The sequence below is a fragment of the Mustela lutreola genome, chromosome 1 (assembly GCF_030435805.1).
Source record: "Mustela lutreola isolate mMusLut2 chromosome 1, mMusLut2.pri, whole genome shotgun sequence".
Taxonomy (NCBI): Eukaryota; Metazoa; Chordata; class Mammalia; order Carnivora; family Mustelidae; genus Mustela; species Mustela lutreola.
In genome coordinates, this window is record NC_081290.1 from 67,455,216 (window position 1) to 67,474,298 (window position 19,083).

General features: G+C 55.2%; 1 protein-coding gene across 12 annotated transcripts in view; it reads left to right on the top strand.

Annotated features, from left to right (window-relative positions):
* Nucleotides 1-19,083, top strand: part of ZFYVE28 (zinc finger FYVE-type containing 28) — a 103,468-nt gene that overhangs the window by 1,139 nt on the left and 83,246 nt on the right. The window lies entirely within an intron of this gene.

A 19,083-nucleotide genomic window follows, 5' to 3' on the forward strand; every position in this document is an offset into this window, starting at 1 on the left:
GGGCGCAGGGTCCTGGCCGCAAGCTGGGGGCCGGCACAGCGGGGCGGGCGGGAGCGTTGGGGCCCTGGCTGGGGGCGATACCGCTCGGGTGGGGTCACCCAACAACCTAGGGACATGGAGGCCGCAGTGGCACTGACCGATCCGAGGAACCCGCTGCTGCCCCCGCGCTGACCGCTTTTCTGGATCCGGCTTCCCCGCCCTCCCAGGCGTCGGTGGTCTCTCAGGGTGGGAGGTTTCTTTAAATCCGTGCCCTTTGGATTCGCCCAATCGGGGGAGGCAGCAGGTCTGTTTGAGAGACCGGCGCCCCGGGTCCTAGGATGAGCCCAGGGATCTGCGGGGTTTGTGCGTTCCGTGTTTGGGGTCAGAGAGTTCTCCGGAGCGTATGGTTGAGGGTTTAGGATGCCAGCGGTGCGCCTTGCTCCTCCTTGGCCTCACCCGAAGAGGAGCTGGGTTCTTCGCGGCCAGGGGCAGCCGCCTCCCGCTCCCAACCTTCTTGTCATGTAGCAGCTCCTTGTCCCTGCAACCCTGGTGTTCCCCGGGTCTGCGTGTGGTATGGGGCCACCCTGACCTCTGCCATTTCCCACCAGACCGCTCCAGGCTGCAGTTCCCCCCAGGCCAGTCTCTGTTCCCCTGCCATACTGCTGTAGGTTGCCTGGGGAGGTGGCAGGCTCTGCACAGGTTATCTGGACAAGGAATGGCTTTTTGCTTGTGTGACCTTTGTCCCCAGTTAAGGAAAATCGAGTCTGCCTGCTGAAAGGTCATTAGGGTGGTCCGCAGTGTTCTTTTTTCAGTGTGTATGCCAGCAAGGGCTGGCGGGGGAAATGTACCATAGATCAAGTAACCTGGTATTTCCAGAAACACTGTCAGGAGTCCAGGGGCTCTGGGATGACTTTCCCAACTATAGGTCTGCAGTGGCCTTGCTTCCAGGATCACATAACTGTGTCCTATTGTTGGAAGGGGAGAAAAAGTAATTCTGGGCCATATGTTTCATTAACAACTGCATACTTTCAGTGATCCTGCCTGTTTCAGTTTAGGGAAAAGTCTTTAAAAGTGGAAACTGATACTGCCCTTGAGGTTGTGCCCGGGAATTGAGAATGGTGTCCCTAGTGTTCTCTCTTCGGCAAGTAGCTGCCCTTCCAAGGCAAGGTCCAGGGACTGGCCTGGGCAAGGGAGAGAGTCGTGATGGAGAATCCAGCTACAGGGGAAGGGAGGGGTCATGGTTCATCGGGTCCTCCATGTCGTCTGGGGTCATGTTGTCTGGTATTTGTCCCTGACCCTTGGACTCAAAGACACATCTGCACTTGAGGTCTTTGCATCTGGCTGTGGCATGCTGCCCTGCAGTCAACTTGAGTTTGGGCTGTCTCTTATTTGAGATCTGTCTTTGGAGTTAAATGTCTTGATTGTTTGAAGGGGTAGAATATGTTAGGTCTCACCGCAGTAGCCTTTCATTTTTCAAGCAAAGCTCAGACTTTTGTCTGGGTTTCTGAATTGAATTTTGTTTCCCCTATCATCTAATTTTTTTTTTTTTTTTTTTTTTTTTTTTTTTTTAAAGATTTTATTTATTTATTTGTCAGAGAGAGAGTGAGTGAGAGCGAGCACAGGCAGACAGAGTGGAAGGAAGAGTCAGAGGGAGAAGCAGGCTCCCTGCGGAGCAAGGAGCCCGATGTGGGACTCGATCCCAGGACGCTGGGATCATGACCTGAGCCGAAGGCAGCTGCTTAACCAACTGAGCCACCCAGGCGTCCCATCCCCTATCATCTAATTTAACCTATTGGGCACAAGTGAGCACAGACTCAGTCTTGGGAAGATTCTGGGCTGGAGGAGCAGAAGTATGAGTGTTAGCTTTCGGGGGATGTGTCTGGGGGAGACTGTGGCCTGCAGTTAGGATTTTCCCCCCACTTTTGTATTTAGATAGATGCACAATTCAAACTGCATTCTTGATGTAATCCCTGCTTTGGTTTAAAACCTAACACTGAGCTGCTTGTTCATTACAATGCAGTGGAAAATATTCTGAAGCCAAAAATACTCATTGTTCTTGCAGTTGAAAAAAGCACTTAGAAATGCTTTAAAACATTCTGACACTTAAAATTTTTGATATCTGAATCATTAATAAGTACCTCAGTTGACTAAAAAAAAAAAAAAACCCAATGTGCAATACACTTGTTTAACATTAAAACGACATTACCCATCTCTCATTTTTCCATTTATTTTCTTTAAGGCAGTTTCTTTAAGGCAGATTGGTCCATATTACCTGGATGGTGAAAGCTGCGTGCTTATCAGCCTGCCCTTCATGATGTTGGTGATGTGCTTTTTTTGGCTTTTGTTTAAGGAAAGTCCTTCCAAGAAAGAGTTAACTAAATTAAAAAAAATTTTTTTTGAAGATATTATTTATTTAGTTGAGAGAGAGTGCAAGAGCATGAGCACAAGCAGGGGGAGTGTCAGGCAGAGGGAGAGGGAGAAGCAGAAGCCCCAGATCCCGTTACTGGACTCTATCTCAGGACCCTGGGATCATGACCTGAGCCAAAGGCAGATACTTAATTGACTGAGCCACCCAGAAACCCCAGTAATTAACTTTAAAAAGGTGAAACCTTTTGGAATAGTTGGTGTCTTCATTTGAAGGAAAAATATTATGCTTGTGTTTCTTGCTGGGTTATAAGTTTCTTGTTGATGCCCAGTTACTGTGCTAAGGGGTGAGATGGTGACATGGCGGAAGGGGTCCCACACTAGGCACAGCCAGGACGTCTTGGCCGCCGTCAAAGAGCATCCTTATGATGGCACAGGTTAAATTTGTGCTTTCCATCTTTGAGGAAGAACTGATGGGTGGGTAGGCTATGCTGTCTAGCTGGATGGGGGTTGCCCTGCTCAGCCATGCGCCCCACGGTGAGCTCTCTCATCTCACCCCCAAACCACTTCTGGGTGTGGTTCATTAATCTTCCTTGGAAATACAGTGCTTTAGTGGGCAATGTTTATCTGGAAACTTTCAGTATTCAGTATTTAAGAATCCTGAGTAATGGGATGGGTATGTGTGCTTTCTGGAAGGACTCTATGAGCTCTGTGAAGTCTGCCTGAGTGTACACCCAGATGGGGTGTTTGTGGAACTTCCTGCTGGTGGCTCTTGGCTTACCCCAGCCTCAGTGGGCTAGGGACTCCAGAGCTCTGTCCAGGGTCCCTCCTGGTTTCCAGAGTCCCTGGCCACCTAGTCCCAGCAGTGGAGCTGGCCCTCTGTTCCTTGACCACCTGGCAGAGGGGGCTGGACCGTGGGACGGCAGTGGCAGGTAGGAGCCCTCCGGGTAGTAAACCTGCAGGTCACGGAGCCACAGGAAAGGCCTCGGTTTGTGTTTGCATATTGCCTAGACTGGTCATCCTCTCAGGGCTCCTCTGCAGAGGCCTGGAGAAACACAACCAGGGCACCAGCTAACCCCAAGGCACAGGGCAGCATGAGGGGGGGTTTGCGGTGGAGGCCAGAAAGACGTGTGGTCTTCCCTCCTCTGGGGTCCTGCAGCCTCTGGGTCTGGGAGGGCAGCATCAGCGTGTGCCTCGATTTCCCTGTTGGAGTCTAGTGCCGGCTGCAGACACCATTTCAGGGGCTTGGGGTTTTAGTGTGAATGTGCATCAGGCTGCGGAAGGATTGTTTTTCAGCTGATGCGGTCTGAGTACCCAGCTACGGCTGAAGTTGTCCTTGGGGTAGCTCGCTTCCCTCTGTTTCTCTCTGAGGTGAGCTGCTGGGAAGCCAGTGTTTGGGAAACCTGGCCACGCCGGTTGTGCCAGGCCCGAGCTCCCTTTGCCAGCAGGTGCCAGGCAGAGGGGGGCTCAGGGAGTCCTGGGAAGGAGGCTCGGCAGTGCTGAGTCACAGCGGGCTTGGCTGGCCCACACACCCATCTCTGTCAGCTCTGAATTCTGAAGGCAAGGGCCCCTCCCAGAGAGTCTTCCCTAGGCTGTAGCAGCACTGAGAGGCCGCTGGCATGTGGGAGGGCTACAGAGGTCCCCTAGCCCTGCAGGGGGCTTGCGGAGCCCACACTGCCAGTGGTGCAGGCGTGACTCTGGCAAAGAGGCTCAGTCCCATTTCCCAGGCTCCACTGTGTTCCTGTGTGTGGCCTCCCTGCACCAGTCCTGTGCCATTGGCGTCTGCAGGCTGGGGAGAGGCTGAGTGGCTGCCGGGGGGGTGAGTGTCATGTCTCTGCCAGCTCTGATGTCAGCAGTTAGGGCTGCAGTTTTTGGTCAGAGCAGTGTACGAACGGGAAGTGTCCAATAGGCTTTCTGCTAAGTGGGCGGGTCACAGGCAGGGATCTTCAGGGTCGCCTAATTGGTATCTGACCTCAGAGTCCAGCAGTGGGCGTGCTGCCCCCCCCCCCCAACCCCGCTCTGAATGGGAAGCCTGCTGGGTAATTACATTCAACTTTAAGAAGAGACACGTAATTTCAGGATGCACTAGTCCCTCTCCTAAAGCTTCCAGGAATTCCCAGAACCCCAGAGAGGCTTCTTTTAAATGTGCGAGGATGTACATCTAAGAGCCTGTGAATGACTCAGTAGTCCTCTGCCATTGTTGGTGTTGATGGCACTGGGCCGCCACGGCTCCCGAGGGGTCTGCATGCGCCCATGCAAAGGTGGGTGATGGGGAGTGACCACGGCTCAGGAAAGTGGGTACCTGGTATGCGTGGGCAGCAGCCACCTCCTGGGCCTCATTGGCCTGTCATGACTGACCACCATGGCATGTGTGTCCAAACAGTGTGGAGGCCGCCGACAGGGCAGCAGAGGCTCCCACACTGGGACCTGGGTGGGAATCCTCACCCCCTCCTGCCCAGTGCTGTGCCTCAGTTTCCCCATTTGAGGTGGGGAACTTGAGGAGATCATCTTGTCAGGTGCTCATAGGAGTGGGGGCTCAGGAAGTGACCGCTATCCACATCAGTAGCACTCGCAGGTGTGGACTGAAGGCAGGACCATACATGTATCCCTTGGAGTCCACCATCACTGAGGTTTCCAGTGACTTCAAGGTCGATTTGAGCATAAAGCTATCCTAAAAGATGCATCCTGTCTCTCCACCCTCACTTTCTGTGGCCGTTGGGTACTGGGTTGCTGGGAACAGGCCCTGACTCAGGACACCTCAGGCATCCCGTTGGGCCTGGTCACAAATAATGACAAGGATGAGTAATAGTGATCCGCCTCTGTGCCCTCCTGGGGCTGAGATGCAGCCGTGTGCTCACCAGCTTCCCGGCTTTGGCTCTCCAGGGAGAAGTGGGGGCCAGGTTTTAGCCCTTGTGGGCACCACTGGGTTCCACCGTGTCAGGTCTGGCCCCCAAACCTATCAAGCCTTCTTCCTGTGGCCAGTGAGCCCCATTCCTTGGCCAGAGCCTCGAGATCCTATAGAGGACGCTGGAGCTATTTGGTGGCCAAGGCTGGGTGTAAATGACAGCTCAGGGGAGATGGCTAAGGCGCTAAGGTTTTGGAGGTGCTTGTTAACATTTGCTCTTCCCTGTTGTACAAACGAGATCTCAGACACGAGATGTTAACTTTCGCAGCCAGGACAAGGGCAGGCGAGGTTGGAACTGCAGTCTCTTTGGCCCCAGAATTCGCAAGCACCTCGGTCCTGAGCTGTGTGTTTCCTGCAGGAAGGAACCGAAGCTGTCATTGGTGTTTACATGAGTTCCATTTGATGAAACAATTGCTTTTGTACTTTTCACAGTTGGATTGCAAAGAAACTTAGATATTGATGGGCAATTCAACTGTTTGAAGGAGGAAGACAAAAATGAATGGATTTTTTTTTTTTCTTTTACTGATCTGAATAGATTAAGCAGAAGTAGAATAGAACGTTTCATATTATGGTAATTTATGTAGAGTAGTTGGGTAAGATGAATGGAAGGTTTTTTTCCTTCTTACAGTAAGTATTTTAAAAGTTCTTCCATTTCTCCTTGTTTTGTGCTGGGTGGAGGCAGGGGAATGTTGGGGGCACTGCAAGTGGGGCTCCCTTCATGGCTGAGGGGTCCTTTGAGCTCTGCACAGGGGCTCCGCTCCATGACTCTCTGCCCTGGGGGTTTTGCCGATGATCTCCCATGACCACGCCCATGACTGACCGCCAAACATCGTATGCTGGGTTCTTGGGGAAAAGGGGTTTTCATCCCCACTCGCTATGGGCACAGTGTCTTTAGGGCAACCATTTTTCCTTTGGGTTTTTCATTTTTGAGAATGTTTCCTGTGATTTTTAGGATATTGTTTTTTTTTTTTTTAAGATTTTATTTATTTATTTGACAGAGAGAAATCACAAGTAGATGGAGAGGCAGGCAGAGAGAGAGAGAGGGAAGCAGGCTCCCCGCTGAGCAGAGAGCCCGATGCGGGACTCGATCCCAGGACCCTGAGATCATGACCTGAGCCGAAGGCAGCGGCTTAACCCACTGAGCCACCCAGGCGCCCGATTTTTAGGATATTGTAATTGTAAAAAATGTCTAGAAGTCTAGAAGCAGAATCAAGTACTTTCATGTCAGATACATTTAGCATTGCATACCCATGTTTATAACAACATTCTACCAAATAGCCAGAAGATGCCAGCAGCTCAACCGTCCTCCAACAGTGAATGAGTAAGTGAAGTGTGGTCTGTCCACACGATGGAGTGTTATTTACCCAGGAAAAGGCCATACGAGTTGTTACATGGATGAGTCTTGCCATGTACTGCCACTGAAATGCACACTTTACAGTGGATAATTCAATCTTATGTGAATTTCACCTCAATACAAAAAATTTAGCAGTTCTTGAGAGTTCTTTGAGAACTGTGACATTTTTAGAGGTAATCAAGGGAAAGGACATTTGCAGCCAAGTAAGTAAAGAGTTGCTCGGGACTGGGTTTCCTGAGGGGCTTGGCACCCTTAGGCTCTCTGAAACAACCCCTACCAGGCCACTCCCCCAGCCACCTCACTGGGGATCTCATTGCCACAGATGAGGGACCCCCCGTGTCCCTGCTCCCTGTCATCCCACCCTGTGCCCTGCTAGGCCCCTCTGTCCCGGGGTAACTCGAAGACAGCAGTGAGGTGTCCTGTGTGCTAGGGCTTGTCCTTAAGGCCTACTTCTGTCAGCTTTCTGAAGCCAGAGCCTGTTCCCCGGAGCTGCCCTGGGGAGAGCCAGTCCTGGCCGTGTGTGGCACTCACACTCTGTGCCTGCTTGTGAGGGATTTCAGGGGTCCAGGTGTGCAAAGTGGGGGCGCCTCATCCTGGAGGAGCAGCCGTTGGTCAGCAGAGCGGGTGGGAAGAGTGCTGGGCATCACGCAGGGCAAGTGCCAGGATGTGGATGTGTGTGTGCAAATGGTGTGGGAGGGGTCAGGGGACTGGGTGGGGGTCCCTGCAGGCGGTGATCGGTCATGGGCTCTCCAGGGAGGGTAGGGGGCATAATGTATCCCTCTTGTCAGGTGCGAGAGTAGATTAGGTGGGGAGACCTTGGAAGCTGGGACTGGTGACAGAGGCCTGGCCAAGGCTCAGGTGAAGGGATGGCAGGCAGGAGTCTGGGAGAGAGAGGTCTGGTGGGGAGATAGAGGGCTGCTGTTTTCTGGAGGGGAGTGCAGGAGAGGACCAGTGGAGTGAGGGGCCTGGGGGCAGCATTCAAGGTGCCCATGGAATGTCCACATGAATGGTGATGGCAAGGACGGTGGACCTGGGGCTCCATGTGGCTGGCCTGGTGAGAGTGGACCCCACCACTGCTGGTGCCCAGGATTGCTGAGTCACAGATACTGAGCTGGTTTGGGTGCTAGGAGTGAAGGAGCCGGTGGCCAGGGCTGAGAGCGCCGCTGTGAGAACCAGAATAGTCACCCCGTTTTGTGGGCCACATGTGGGTGGGGCTCAGCTGCTCTCTCCTGGCTCTATCCTGTGGCCTCAGTTGGGACTGCGTGTCTGTTAGCTGGGTCCCTCTCTGTGTGGCCTCTTGTCTTCTTGGAGGCTGAATGGGGTCTCAGGGCCACAGCAGGAGTGGCTGGGCCTCCTGAACCCTGCTCTGAAGTCACAGTCTGCCTGGTCTCCAAGGGCTAGGCAACCCTCCCCCTCCACCAGCTGTGTTCAGAGACAGGGAAATCCCAGCTCCCGGGGAACACTATGCATGCTGGTCCAGGGCCTAGAGACGGGGAGGAGGGGAAGCACTGGGCTAGGGCAGATTAGAGGGGGTCACACACAAAGCTGTGGCCTTTGGGACAAGCAGCTAGGAAAACTCTGACCTCTCCTGTGCCTGGGTTGGTGCTTGGTGTCACTGGGGTGCCCGGCAGGTAAATGAAATTGTCCTGGAAACTGCTCCTGCCATATGTCTGGCGTGGAATTCATGGTAAAAAAGTTACATGACACGAGAATGTGGATTTCCCCGAGCCAGAATCAGGGGCTGAATGCACTTAGGTTTTATTTCATTTTTAAAAATTTTTTATTTTTAAAGATTTTATTTATTTATTTGAGAGAGAGACAGAGAGAGCATGAGAGGGGAGGTCAGAGGGAGCAGACTCCCCATGGAGCAGGGAGCCTGGTGCGGGACTCGATCCCAGGACTCTGGAACCATGACCTGAGCTGAAGGCAGTCGCTTAACCAACTGAGCCACCCAGGTGCCCTGCACTTAGGTTTTAAAGCAAATCCAACAGGTGCGAGAATGAAAGCACAGGGCAACACGAGGACCCTTCAGACAAGGGCCTGGAACTCTTAGCAATGAAAGAAATAGTCAGTGAATTGAAGCTTAAACACTTACCCCAGCCCCAAAGAAGGGGTCTCTCATAGGAGGGAGAGGGGTTCACTCTGCAAGTAGCTTGAGAGTTTTCAGCCACGGAGGGTGGGATGAGGGTCAAAGTGTATCTGACTGAAGGGACGGTGGTGGCAGGAGCAAGGGGCAGACTTGAGGCCCTGGGGGGCATGCAGGGAGCCAGCCCCTGGCAGAGCTCTGGGCTCTCAGGGCTGCGTCTGCCGAGGGATGAAATGGAAGACATTTTCATATGGAGGCGAAAGCGTAGCTGCCTCCGAATCCTTGCTCCAGAAGGAAGATCAGAGTCAGAGGAGGGTGTGGGAGGCATGGAGCTCGTGGCACATCCAGCCTTGTAGCCCTCACCACGTGCTGTGGAGAGGAGCAGGGGCTTGGGCAGGAGTAACCCTGAAAACAAGGAGAGTAGAATTACCAGCCAGGAGCACCTGGCGGGGGCTGAGGTCTTGATGGCTCGATGGCCCTGGAGAGGTATGTGGTGTGGGTGACCCTGCGTTAGGCATATGTGTGATCACCAGCACACTAGTTACTGAACCTGAGAGGGACATGGAAGTACACAAAAGACACAGACAATCCATCGCAGAGGGAAGGTGGGGGGCACAAAGAGAAAGCACAGTAAATAAAAAGCAAACAATAAAGCTGTGGAAATAATTGCCTATGAATGGTCTCAGTAAATGCAAATGGGGTGAACCCCACTGAAAAAGGCAGAGCTGGGATGTGTCAAAGGTAGAGCTGTGCGCTGTAGAAAGGGATGCCTGCAGAACAGCTCTGTGCAAGGGTGGGAAGGAAAGGCCCCGGAAGATACTCAGGTAACTAGCAGAAGTAAGGAGAGGCATCTCAGCAGGAGGCAAATGGGCTGAACCTGTCCCAGCCTGGGGGCCCAGGGGAGGAAACTGGGGAGCAGGCTCTTCAAGGAAGGTATGCAGCAGGCCTGGGTCTGGGAGGCCTTCTGGCCAGGGACAGAGTAGGACAAGGGAGGGGAAGCTAGGTCTCCATGCAGCCTTGCCCCGGAGGCTTCAGGGGCTGGGACGGCCCTTCAGGGTGACCTTGACGTGGGCGAGGCTCGGGGCCTTTCCACCCCTGTGGATGGGTCTTGGGCAGGGCTACCCACAGAGGGGCTCGTCCTCAGCTGGGGGTGGGGACTGCCAGCTCCTGGGGATGACCCTTCAGTTCTAGAGGTGCTTCTGGGCGAGTCACAGATACCCACTCACCTCCCTCACCAGCAAGAGGTGTTGACCTGTCTACCCTCCATCACGCCAAGAGCTCTTGGAGGGACATGGCTGGTCTAACCCATTCCTATGTGTTTGTCAGATTGACTCTTTAGCGATGTGTACTTGGAGGTGGTCTGGGCGGTCGTGGAGGTCATGCACAGGAAGCCTCCATGTATTAGAGGAAGAGGGGTCACACACAGTCCTGGCTGGGACCCTTGAATGTGGAGGATGCCTGGGACATTCTGCCCCAGTGGGTCTCTGTTACATTCTGTGGTCCTGATAATTTTAGGCTTCAGTCTCAGCTTGGAGAAGAAGGCATGATGCACAGCCACACGTCCTGGGACAGTGTTCTCCGTGGCCTTACCCTTGCATGACTCCCTGTGAACTCTGCGAGCCTCCAACGAGCCTCCATGCTACTGCGGCAAGTCTGCATTATACCAAGCCCAGCAGAGCACAGGATGAGGTACAGAGAGGCCCAGGACTGGGGCTCCTCACCTATGTGGTGAGGCCCCCTGGGAGATCATTGTTGACCAGAGGCCAGTGTGCTTTAGCTGGAGAGGCCCAGGGAAGACCCTGCTGCCCTCCTGCCCCTGCAGCGGAGGACTGCCCTTCCCCCCACAACAGGTGGAAAGTGCAATTCCGGCCTGCCACGGCTCCTATGAGCTAGGTACCCTGGGATCTCCTGTGTGGAACAGACTGAGCGAGCTCCAGAGGGCCCCCGTCTGACACTGGGGCTGCTGGTCTCTTGCACTGCCTCTTGTGTTGCTGGCTAAGCCCACTTGCAGGGGCTGGACAGCGCACTCCCTGGGCGTTATTTTCCAGCAATAAATGCTCTCAGACAAGAACTGTGCCCCTGAGAATCCCTGGCCCCAGGGCCCCCCCCAGAGAGCCTGTGTCCAAACCTCTGCCATGTGGCCCTGGGATTGGGCTCTGGCAAAGTCTGGGGGGCACCAGGGTCTGTTGAACTGCCCCAGGAAAAGAAAATTTGTGCACCCCAGGGGAGGCATTTGTCAGGCTGAGCAGGCACCGGCAAAAGGGTTGGCGGTGAGCTCACTTGTCAGACACAGACCTTGATGGAAGGAGTGCCCAGAGGGTGGGGGCACACGGCCTCTCCCCCATACTCAGACCCAGTGTGAGCTGATCCAGGCCTGGGGCCCAGTCCTGCTGTTGGCAGCTTACCTTGGATCTTTGCCAAGGATGTGCTTTTGGCTTGTTCCCATCGTAGCTTTGTTGTTGTTATATATGGTTTTCATTTTTTAGAAAATTAGGTGACATTCCCCTGACTACAGTTAGCCACTTCAAGGTGTGCAACCTTGTGGCACTGGTGTACCCAGTGCGCTGTGAGTGCCCGTGTCTACGGTGCAGTTCCTCCCTGACCCCCACCCTCCTAAGCCCTCTGACCTACCATGTCAGGTGCTCTTCTGTCCTGGACCCTTCACCTGACGGGCGTGTAGCATGGACCTCGGCCTCTGCCTCCACATTGGCGCGGGTGTCAGAAGGTCTTTTGGAGGATGAATAATACACAGTTCAGGCAGACTTCCTTTCACTTCTCCATTCATCCATACATGGACTTGGGGGCTTGGTCCTCTTCTGGGCTGTTGTGAATATGGCCACTGTATATATCCACGGACATGGTTTTCTGTGGACACATGTTTTCATGCCCTTGGGTAGATACACAGGAGCAGAATTTCTGGGTCACATGGAAACTTTAGGTCCTACTTTTTGGGGGACCACTAAGCTGTTTTCCCCATTGTGATTCTTGACACATGGAGGGGGCTCGTGGAGGTGGATGGGGCCCAGGGAGCCACGGGATGCCCAGACAGGGGACCTCTGGCTGCCCATCCTGCAGGCCATGGCCTTTGAGCTGTCTCAGCCCTGGGACACAGAGTGTCCCCATGGGGGTCTGTGCTTGTAAATCAGAGCAAACTCCTTGAGGTCGGAGGCCTGGGGAGGTCTTGTGAGGCAGCCTATGTCCTCCAGACCCTGGCCCGGGCTTGCCGGGAGCCATACTCTGCGAATCCTTGGAGGACTGGTGTGGCTTGGTCCGTGTTCCTCTGCATGACTATCTTTCTTACATGCTATTACTTTCACACCCCACTCCTGGGCCAACAGCAAGATCCCCTGGCTGGGAGCCGTGACAACCTTCCCTTCCTGGGATCCCTGCGGTTCCCCATCAGGAGCTGGGCTCAGGCACGCATGGTTGTGGCTTGGAGAGGTGACCCTTTGTCCAGTGTTGTGAGGAGTCCGAGAGTGCGTGCTGTTCATGGGCTCTTGGCACACACGGCTGCTGCGGGGCACGGGGGCTCCTGAATGGGGAGCAGGGCCCATCCTGGGGAGGTAAGGCCCTCCCAGGAGTTAGCCTACTGTCCACCGCGGAGGGTGCAGGCCAGGCCCAAGCTTGAGAGGCTGACGGAAAGTAGACTGAGCTCCCGTAATGGAATGGGAGAGGATCTGGTGTGGGTAAACAGAGGCAGGAATTTACTTAGAATTTGCTCTCTGGGACACTGCTTCGCGTGGCCCTCCTCCTCGTCCTCCTCACTGACATTTGTCTTCAACAGCAAACCTGATGCCTTCCCACCTGATTGCACTGTTTCCTGGGCGGCTTTGTCTCCCACCGCTGATTTCTCACAGGCTTGGTGCGATCCAGCAGTAACATAGACTCATAGAATCGTAGACTCGGAGTGGGGGCAGGGATGGGGGGACCCCTGCTGCTGGTGGTCACCCTTGCCGCCCAGCTTCGTTAAGGGCTGCTGACCCATCCAGAGATTTTGGTGACTGTAGAGTAGAGGCTGCAGGAGGGAGCTCTGGAAACAGCCCTTCCTCTCCCTGCTTTCGGAAAGTAAGGGGCCAGGGTGGGGCTGGGGCCCAGTGGAGAGGGTGTCCTGAGGGGGGCAGGGCCCAGCAGAAGGGGACCCTGGCCCTGTAGGCACCAGACTCACATTCCAAATCCAAGCCCCAAAGTCCCAGCTGCCTAGAAGCCTTGCTGAGTGCAGGGAGGTGTTAGGCGTTAAAGGGACCTCACCCTCCCTGCAGGGCCGTTCCCTGGGTGTTGTGCATGTGGATGGAGGTCCCTGCTCTGTCTGGTGCCCATGGCTGGTTGTCCCTCCGTCCTCCACTGAGGAGGGCTGTCAGCATGTGGAGGGCTGATGCCTGCTCCCCGCCCAGCCTTGCCACAGGCTCTGGCATTCTAGTGTCTCTGGTCCTGCGTGTGAGCTGAAACTTCCTCCAGTGTCCAACAGGGGACTTCAGAAGCTGCTACTCTCCCTCCCTACTCAGTGGCATGTATGGTCTTCATGCATTGGCGGGCATCTCTTGAGAGAACAGATAGAGCCACAGGAGGCCATATGGGCTGATGGTCACCCCACACAGCTGGATTGCAGGAGGCTTTGTCTGAAAGGTCTGTCTCTTGAGGTGGGAGGAAGGGAAGGGCAACAACCCCCACCCCCAATTCCTCATTCTGGGCCAGGATCCACTGTAGGACTCGTGGGTTTTGGAGCTCCGTGGAAGAGGCCTGGTGGAACCTGGGTCTGAACTCTGACCCTGGACCCACAGGACCTTAGAGCTTTGCAGGATGGACCTTGGAGGGGCAGAGTCAAGGAGGAGCCGGAAAGGACAAGGTGGGCAGCTGTGGAAGGAGGGGCATCTGCTGAGGATGGCGAGGAGGCACTCACTTTGGGTCTGGGTTTCCTGCTGCTGTGGCCCAGAGGAGGCCCAGACCAAAGAGAGTTTCGCCCTCTGATAATTCCCCCAACAGAGCTCTCTTCCTTGGCCTTGAACACACAGGGGATGCTGGGTGAGGCCACATACCATGGAAACCACCTGTACTGCCCAGAGGGTTCTGGACACATGGCCCCAGGCTGTGGGGTCTGCCCATGTTGCATGCTGTGAGGTGTGTCACTGGCATGGTGGACACGTGCTAGGGTGCAGGAACAGTGGATGTGGGATGTGGCTGTCTTGGACGTCCCGGACACTGGACGGGCTCGGGCCTCAGCTGAGGACAGAGTGCTTACTCCGTGTGTAGCTTCTGGCTGGGCAGGCACTGTCTTTGGGCGGGAGACCTCCCTGGCAGCAGGCGTGGGTGTGAGGGCTATGGCGGGTAATGTTCTTAGAAAGGAACCTTGAGTCGTCACAGGTGCCCGTGCAAGGCAGGCACATGAGCTATAGAGAACTCGACCCTGTTCTCTGCCCTAAGGAGGTGGAGGGTGGGGGCGGCTGGTGGACCTGGCCTTGAAGCTGGTCAGGGGTTCTGGGAATAAGATCCCACTCCACCAGGGGAACACCAGCACCACCTGGTTGTTCTCGGTTCTGCATAACCAGCTGTTACATGTGGATTGTGTTCTCCTAAATATCTGGTTTGAGTCCTTACCCTTGCACCTGTGAATGTGACCTTATTTGGAGACAGGGTATTTGCAGACGATCTGGTTAAAATGTAGTCACTCGGGTGGGCCCTGGATCCACCATGACCACGTGGAAAGAGGAGCTCTGGGCACTAGCATATGTGCAGGGAGAATGCATGTGAAGATGAGGGCCAAGATGAAGGCCGAGATGGATGATGAGTCTGTAAGCCAAGGAACGGCAGAGATGCTGGCAGAGAAGCAGCTGGGGGGAAGGGCCTTCTGGGGGAAGGGCCCAGAGTCCCCAGAACTGTGAGAGGGTCAGCAAGAGTGGCCTCTGTGACAGTGGCCCTACTGAACTGACACAGGCTCTGTGACTGTACAGATCAGGGCTTAGACAGTTGGCTGCTCTCTGGGCCTGTGGGTTGGATCCCAGCCACTGGATCAGGGATTCCAGTACATTCCATCTGCTTCCATGCCCCTGCATTTGGGCTCTGTCTTTGGGCCACAGTGTACCCCAGTGCCTCAATTCTGGGACTTGGGGAAGAAAGCCTGTTGGGGTCCATAGTCTCATGGGTCACCCCGCCCCCCTGCCCCCTGCTGTCCTCTGGCCTACCCTTGGCCAGGGTGGCCACACCTGCCCACCCCAGCTGAGTTCCAGAGGCAAGGTCCTATCTGGGGTTGAATTGGCATCTTCAGGAGCCGTCTGCTGGGCATCCACTGAGCCCTGGGCTGGCTCCATGGCTGTGCCACCCAGCCTGCACCCACCTGAGCCTTGTGGACCCCACGGCCACCCCACTGTTGCAGCACCCAAGACAGTGAATGTCTTCAGTAACCCGGGGTCTGTCCCCTAATGCATTCCCCACTCGGTTGCACCAAGAAGTCCCCCGTTCGATTTGGAGCGCATACAACCACACTCCTGTCTCCCAGTTGGAGCTGTGCCCGGCCTGCATCCCCACCAGGCCCCCTCCATTTCTGTGTGCTGCTGCACTGCCATTGGTCACATCCTCAGGACATGCCTGCTGGCAGCCACCTCCCTCCTTTGTGGACAGAACAGGGGCATTGATCCATCAGGATAAACAGCTTGGCTCTATGGCTCGGGTCTTGCCCACTCTGGCAGAGTGGGGGTGGCTGGTGACCTCTGCGATGCTCACTCTGGAGGTGGTTGGGGACACTGGGTCGTGGTAAACTCCTGCTTCTTGACGCCTGCATTTTAACAGCCAGACTTTTAATGGGTCAGGAGACTCATTTTTGTGTGTGCTTTATCACACAATTCATAGAAGTCGTTTGATATTTCCAAACGTTCTTTGATGGACCAACAAGGACTAAACTCTGAACCGTGGGGCCTTCGGTGTAGGTGAGTAAGGCCAGTGGTGCTCGGCCTGACCTGTGGCTCTCAGAGGCATTTTGAGGGTCTGTGACATCACCGACATGAGCCACTGAAGGTCAGAGCGGTGGGCCTCCATGAAGGAGCCAGCAAGACCCACGGTGCTGGGCTGCAGTGGTGAAAAGACCCGGAAGGCTCCCAAGACCTCCCGGGGGAGGGACCCTACATAGAAGCGGTTAGCACGGAAGTGGAAAGCAGGGGGCGGTCCCAGCCCTGTGCACCAGGTGCGTGTGTGCCCCTGACCCCCACGCTTCTGAGCACTCTCCACAGGCTCTTTCCTGGGGAGCATGATGAGGCCATGCCTCAGTGGGCCGCCTCTGAGAACCTCCCCACAGAGCCTCCCTCTGCGCTGTGCTGGAGAGGCTTTGATTCGAGAGGCAGAAAAACTGGCTCTGCGGGACCAGGTGACTAGAGCTTGCGGCTGATGTGGCTCACACTCAGCCCAGTTTGGGTTCAGACAGCAGCCTGGGCTTTGCTCGGAGCTCTGTCCTGGGGAAGGAGCCCTGACAGGTTCTTCCCCAGACTAGGCATCCAGGCAGAAGGTGCTGTGGGGAGGCTCTGTGGCGAGACCCTACCTGTTGGCCTCCTGTGAAGCATGCGCTTGGGACCTGAGTCACACTGTGGAGACACATGGGGGTGGGAGAGGCAGAGGTCTCTGCAGGCAGTCCCTATAGGCATTCGGTGTGACAGAAGGGAGGGGCGAGCCCCTCCTGACCTTCTCAAAATGGCACAGAGTTAAGGTACTCATTTGTGAATTTGAGAAACATTAATTGGGTGTGAACAGTGTGCCGAATATTGGGCTCAGTACTTGACAGAGAGAGAGCAAGACATTAGAGGCCCCAGGGAGTAAAACTGGGTGCAGGTGGATGAATGGCCAGCGGTGGCTCCAAGGGCGGCGACTCGGGACCCTCTGAGGTGGAGCGGGCGCCTGCTCATGGCTTTAACAGCTCTACTGAGTGTCTTCAACACCGTTGCACTATACACGTCTCAGATTTTACGTCATGTGTGCTTCACCACAATGGAGAAGGTTTTTCTCAAAAGGGCAACGTGTGGGGTCCCGGGGGGTGGTGAGCAGCTCAGCATCCTGACAATGGTGGCAGGTCATGGCACCCCGTGGGTGCAGAGGTGCGACCCTCACAGTGTGATTGTGGCCCTGGGTGGGGTCTGTCGATGCCCCACTCACAGTGCTGGTCTGCATGGTGTTACCTCCGAGGGAAGCGGGTGAGGCATGCACAGACCCCTCTGTGCTGTTTCTTATGATCACATGTGAACCACAATTGTATCAAAATTAGAAGTTCGATTTTTAAACAGGTCTCTGGAGGTATAATTGAGATATAATCGACTGCATATGTTTAAAGTGGACACTTGGATGAGTCTTGACATTGGGACACACCATGAAACAGCCACCCAGTTGAGACAGTGGACGTGATTGCCATGGCACACATTTCCTCGGCTCCTCTGTGCTCCCGCTGTTTCCCCCCTGCCTCCCCCCACCCCCAGCCTCAGATGAGTGCTGGTCTTCTTTCTGACACCATAGGTCAGTGTGAACTTTCTGTAGGGAAAAGGAAGGGCTTATGGCCAAGGACAGTGGTGAGGACCCCTGATCCTGCCCCAGGGAAGGCCAGACTCACCAAGCACAATAAAAGAAGCTTCTTGAAAGTTCTTCAGCAGCAAGGTGATGCTTTAGGACCGCGCTGTGCACTGAGTCCTATGTGGAGTCCTGACCCCAGTGTGGCCGGATTTGGAGAAGGGTCGTCCCATCCCCAAATGATGTCACGAGGTGGGGTCCTGTTACCATAGGACTGATATCCTTATAGGAAGACCTTTCAGTCCCGTACTCTCCCATGTGCAGGGATGGTGAGCAGTGGCTGTTCACGAACCAGGAAGTGCGTCTCACCGGGAACCAACCACGTGGGCACCTTGACCTTGGGCTTCTGACCCATGGCTTCAGAACTGTGGGAAATAGAAGCCTGGTTTGGCAGACCATAGATAGAGGGTGGTGTGGAAGTATCCGCTGTGACGTGGTTTCACTCCCACGGGGAAGGGGTGCAGGTTCCTCTTGGGCAAATAGTCCAAGTCCTGGCATTGGCTGGTGTTGATTTGCAGACCGGCTACCATTCGTGGAGGGCGGGGGGAGGCCAAAGACAGAGGTGGCCACCCCGGGTTGGCAGGTGGTAGGGTTAAGAAGCAAGGGGACTCACTCAAAGGCTGGTCTCTGGTCCACGAGAAAAAGAGATCTCTGTGCCCAGCTACCCGAGCCTTAAGGTTCATAGAGAGGCCAAGTGGGCTCAGTCACCGTGCCATTGGATGGCCTCCGCACATTACCATCTTGAGGCCTCATCCTTGGGGTAGCCTCAGAGTGGGGAAAGGCAAGCAGAGTGCACCTTCCTAGGACCGGGGAGGGAGTGAGGAGCCTCCAAGTGCCTGGGTCTAGCTCCCAGGTCAACTGGAGGTCACGTGCTCTCGTCCTTTCCATGATTTCCTCCAGTGGCTGGGTTTCAAGTCCCTTGCTCTAGGACGACTGGGCCTCCGTCTCCATGTGGAGCTTGCCTTTCAGCAAACAGCGTTAGGCTCTTTTTTGTGGTGGTTCAAGGGTAGGACAGAGGGACGGTGGTCCAAGAGAGTGGCAGACTCCAGCCCAGCAGTCACAGGGAATGTGGGCTACATTCCCTTGGTCTCAACAAATCTCAGCCCAGCCTAGATCTGAGAGAACCTGAGAGACTCCATCTCCTCACAGGAGGAGAGGCATGAAGCACAGGGTTGGGGGGGCTGCATTACTGTGGACAGTCTACCTCCCAGCCCTGGGCACTGGACCTCATTCCCCTTCTACACTGGATCTCTCCCAACTCCCATGCACTGGATCTCCCCTCCCCCTGTGCCCTAGGTCTCCCCGCAACCATACACTGGATCTCTCTCCCCTGTCCACTGGGTCTCCCCTTCTTCCTATGCACCAGATCTCCCCTCTCCCCTGTGCACTGGATCTCCCCTCCACCCTGTGTGTTAGGTTTCCCCCCCACCAGACAATGGTCTCCCTAACCCCAGCACTGGATCTCTCTCCCCTGGGTCTCCCCTCCCCGCTGTGCACTAGGTCTTCCCTCCCCCCTGCATACTGGGTCTCTCCTTGCCATGCACTGAATCTCCCCTCACCCACATATGCTAGATCTCCCCTCCCCGCTGGGTCTCCCCTCCCCCATGTATAATGGGTCTCGCCTCACCCCTGTGAGCTAGGTCTCCCCTCCCCCATGCACTGGACCTTCCCTCCCCCCTTGCACTGGATCTCCCCTCCCACTGTATGCTGGGTCTCCCCTCCCCACTGTGTGCTAGGTCTCCCCCTCCCCCTTGTACACTGGATCTTCCCTCTCCCTTGTGCACTGGATCTCCCCCTGCCCCTACTTTGGACGTCACCCCCTTTGTCTTTACAGTGTTGTTCCCTGACTCCTGTACTGGT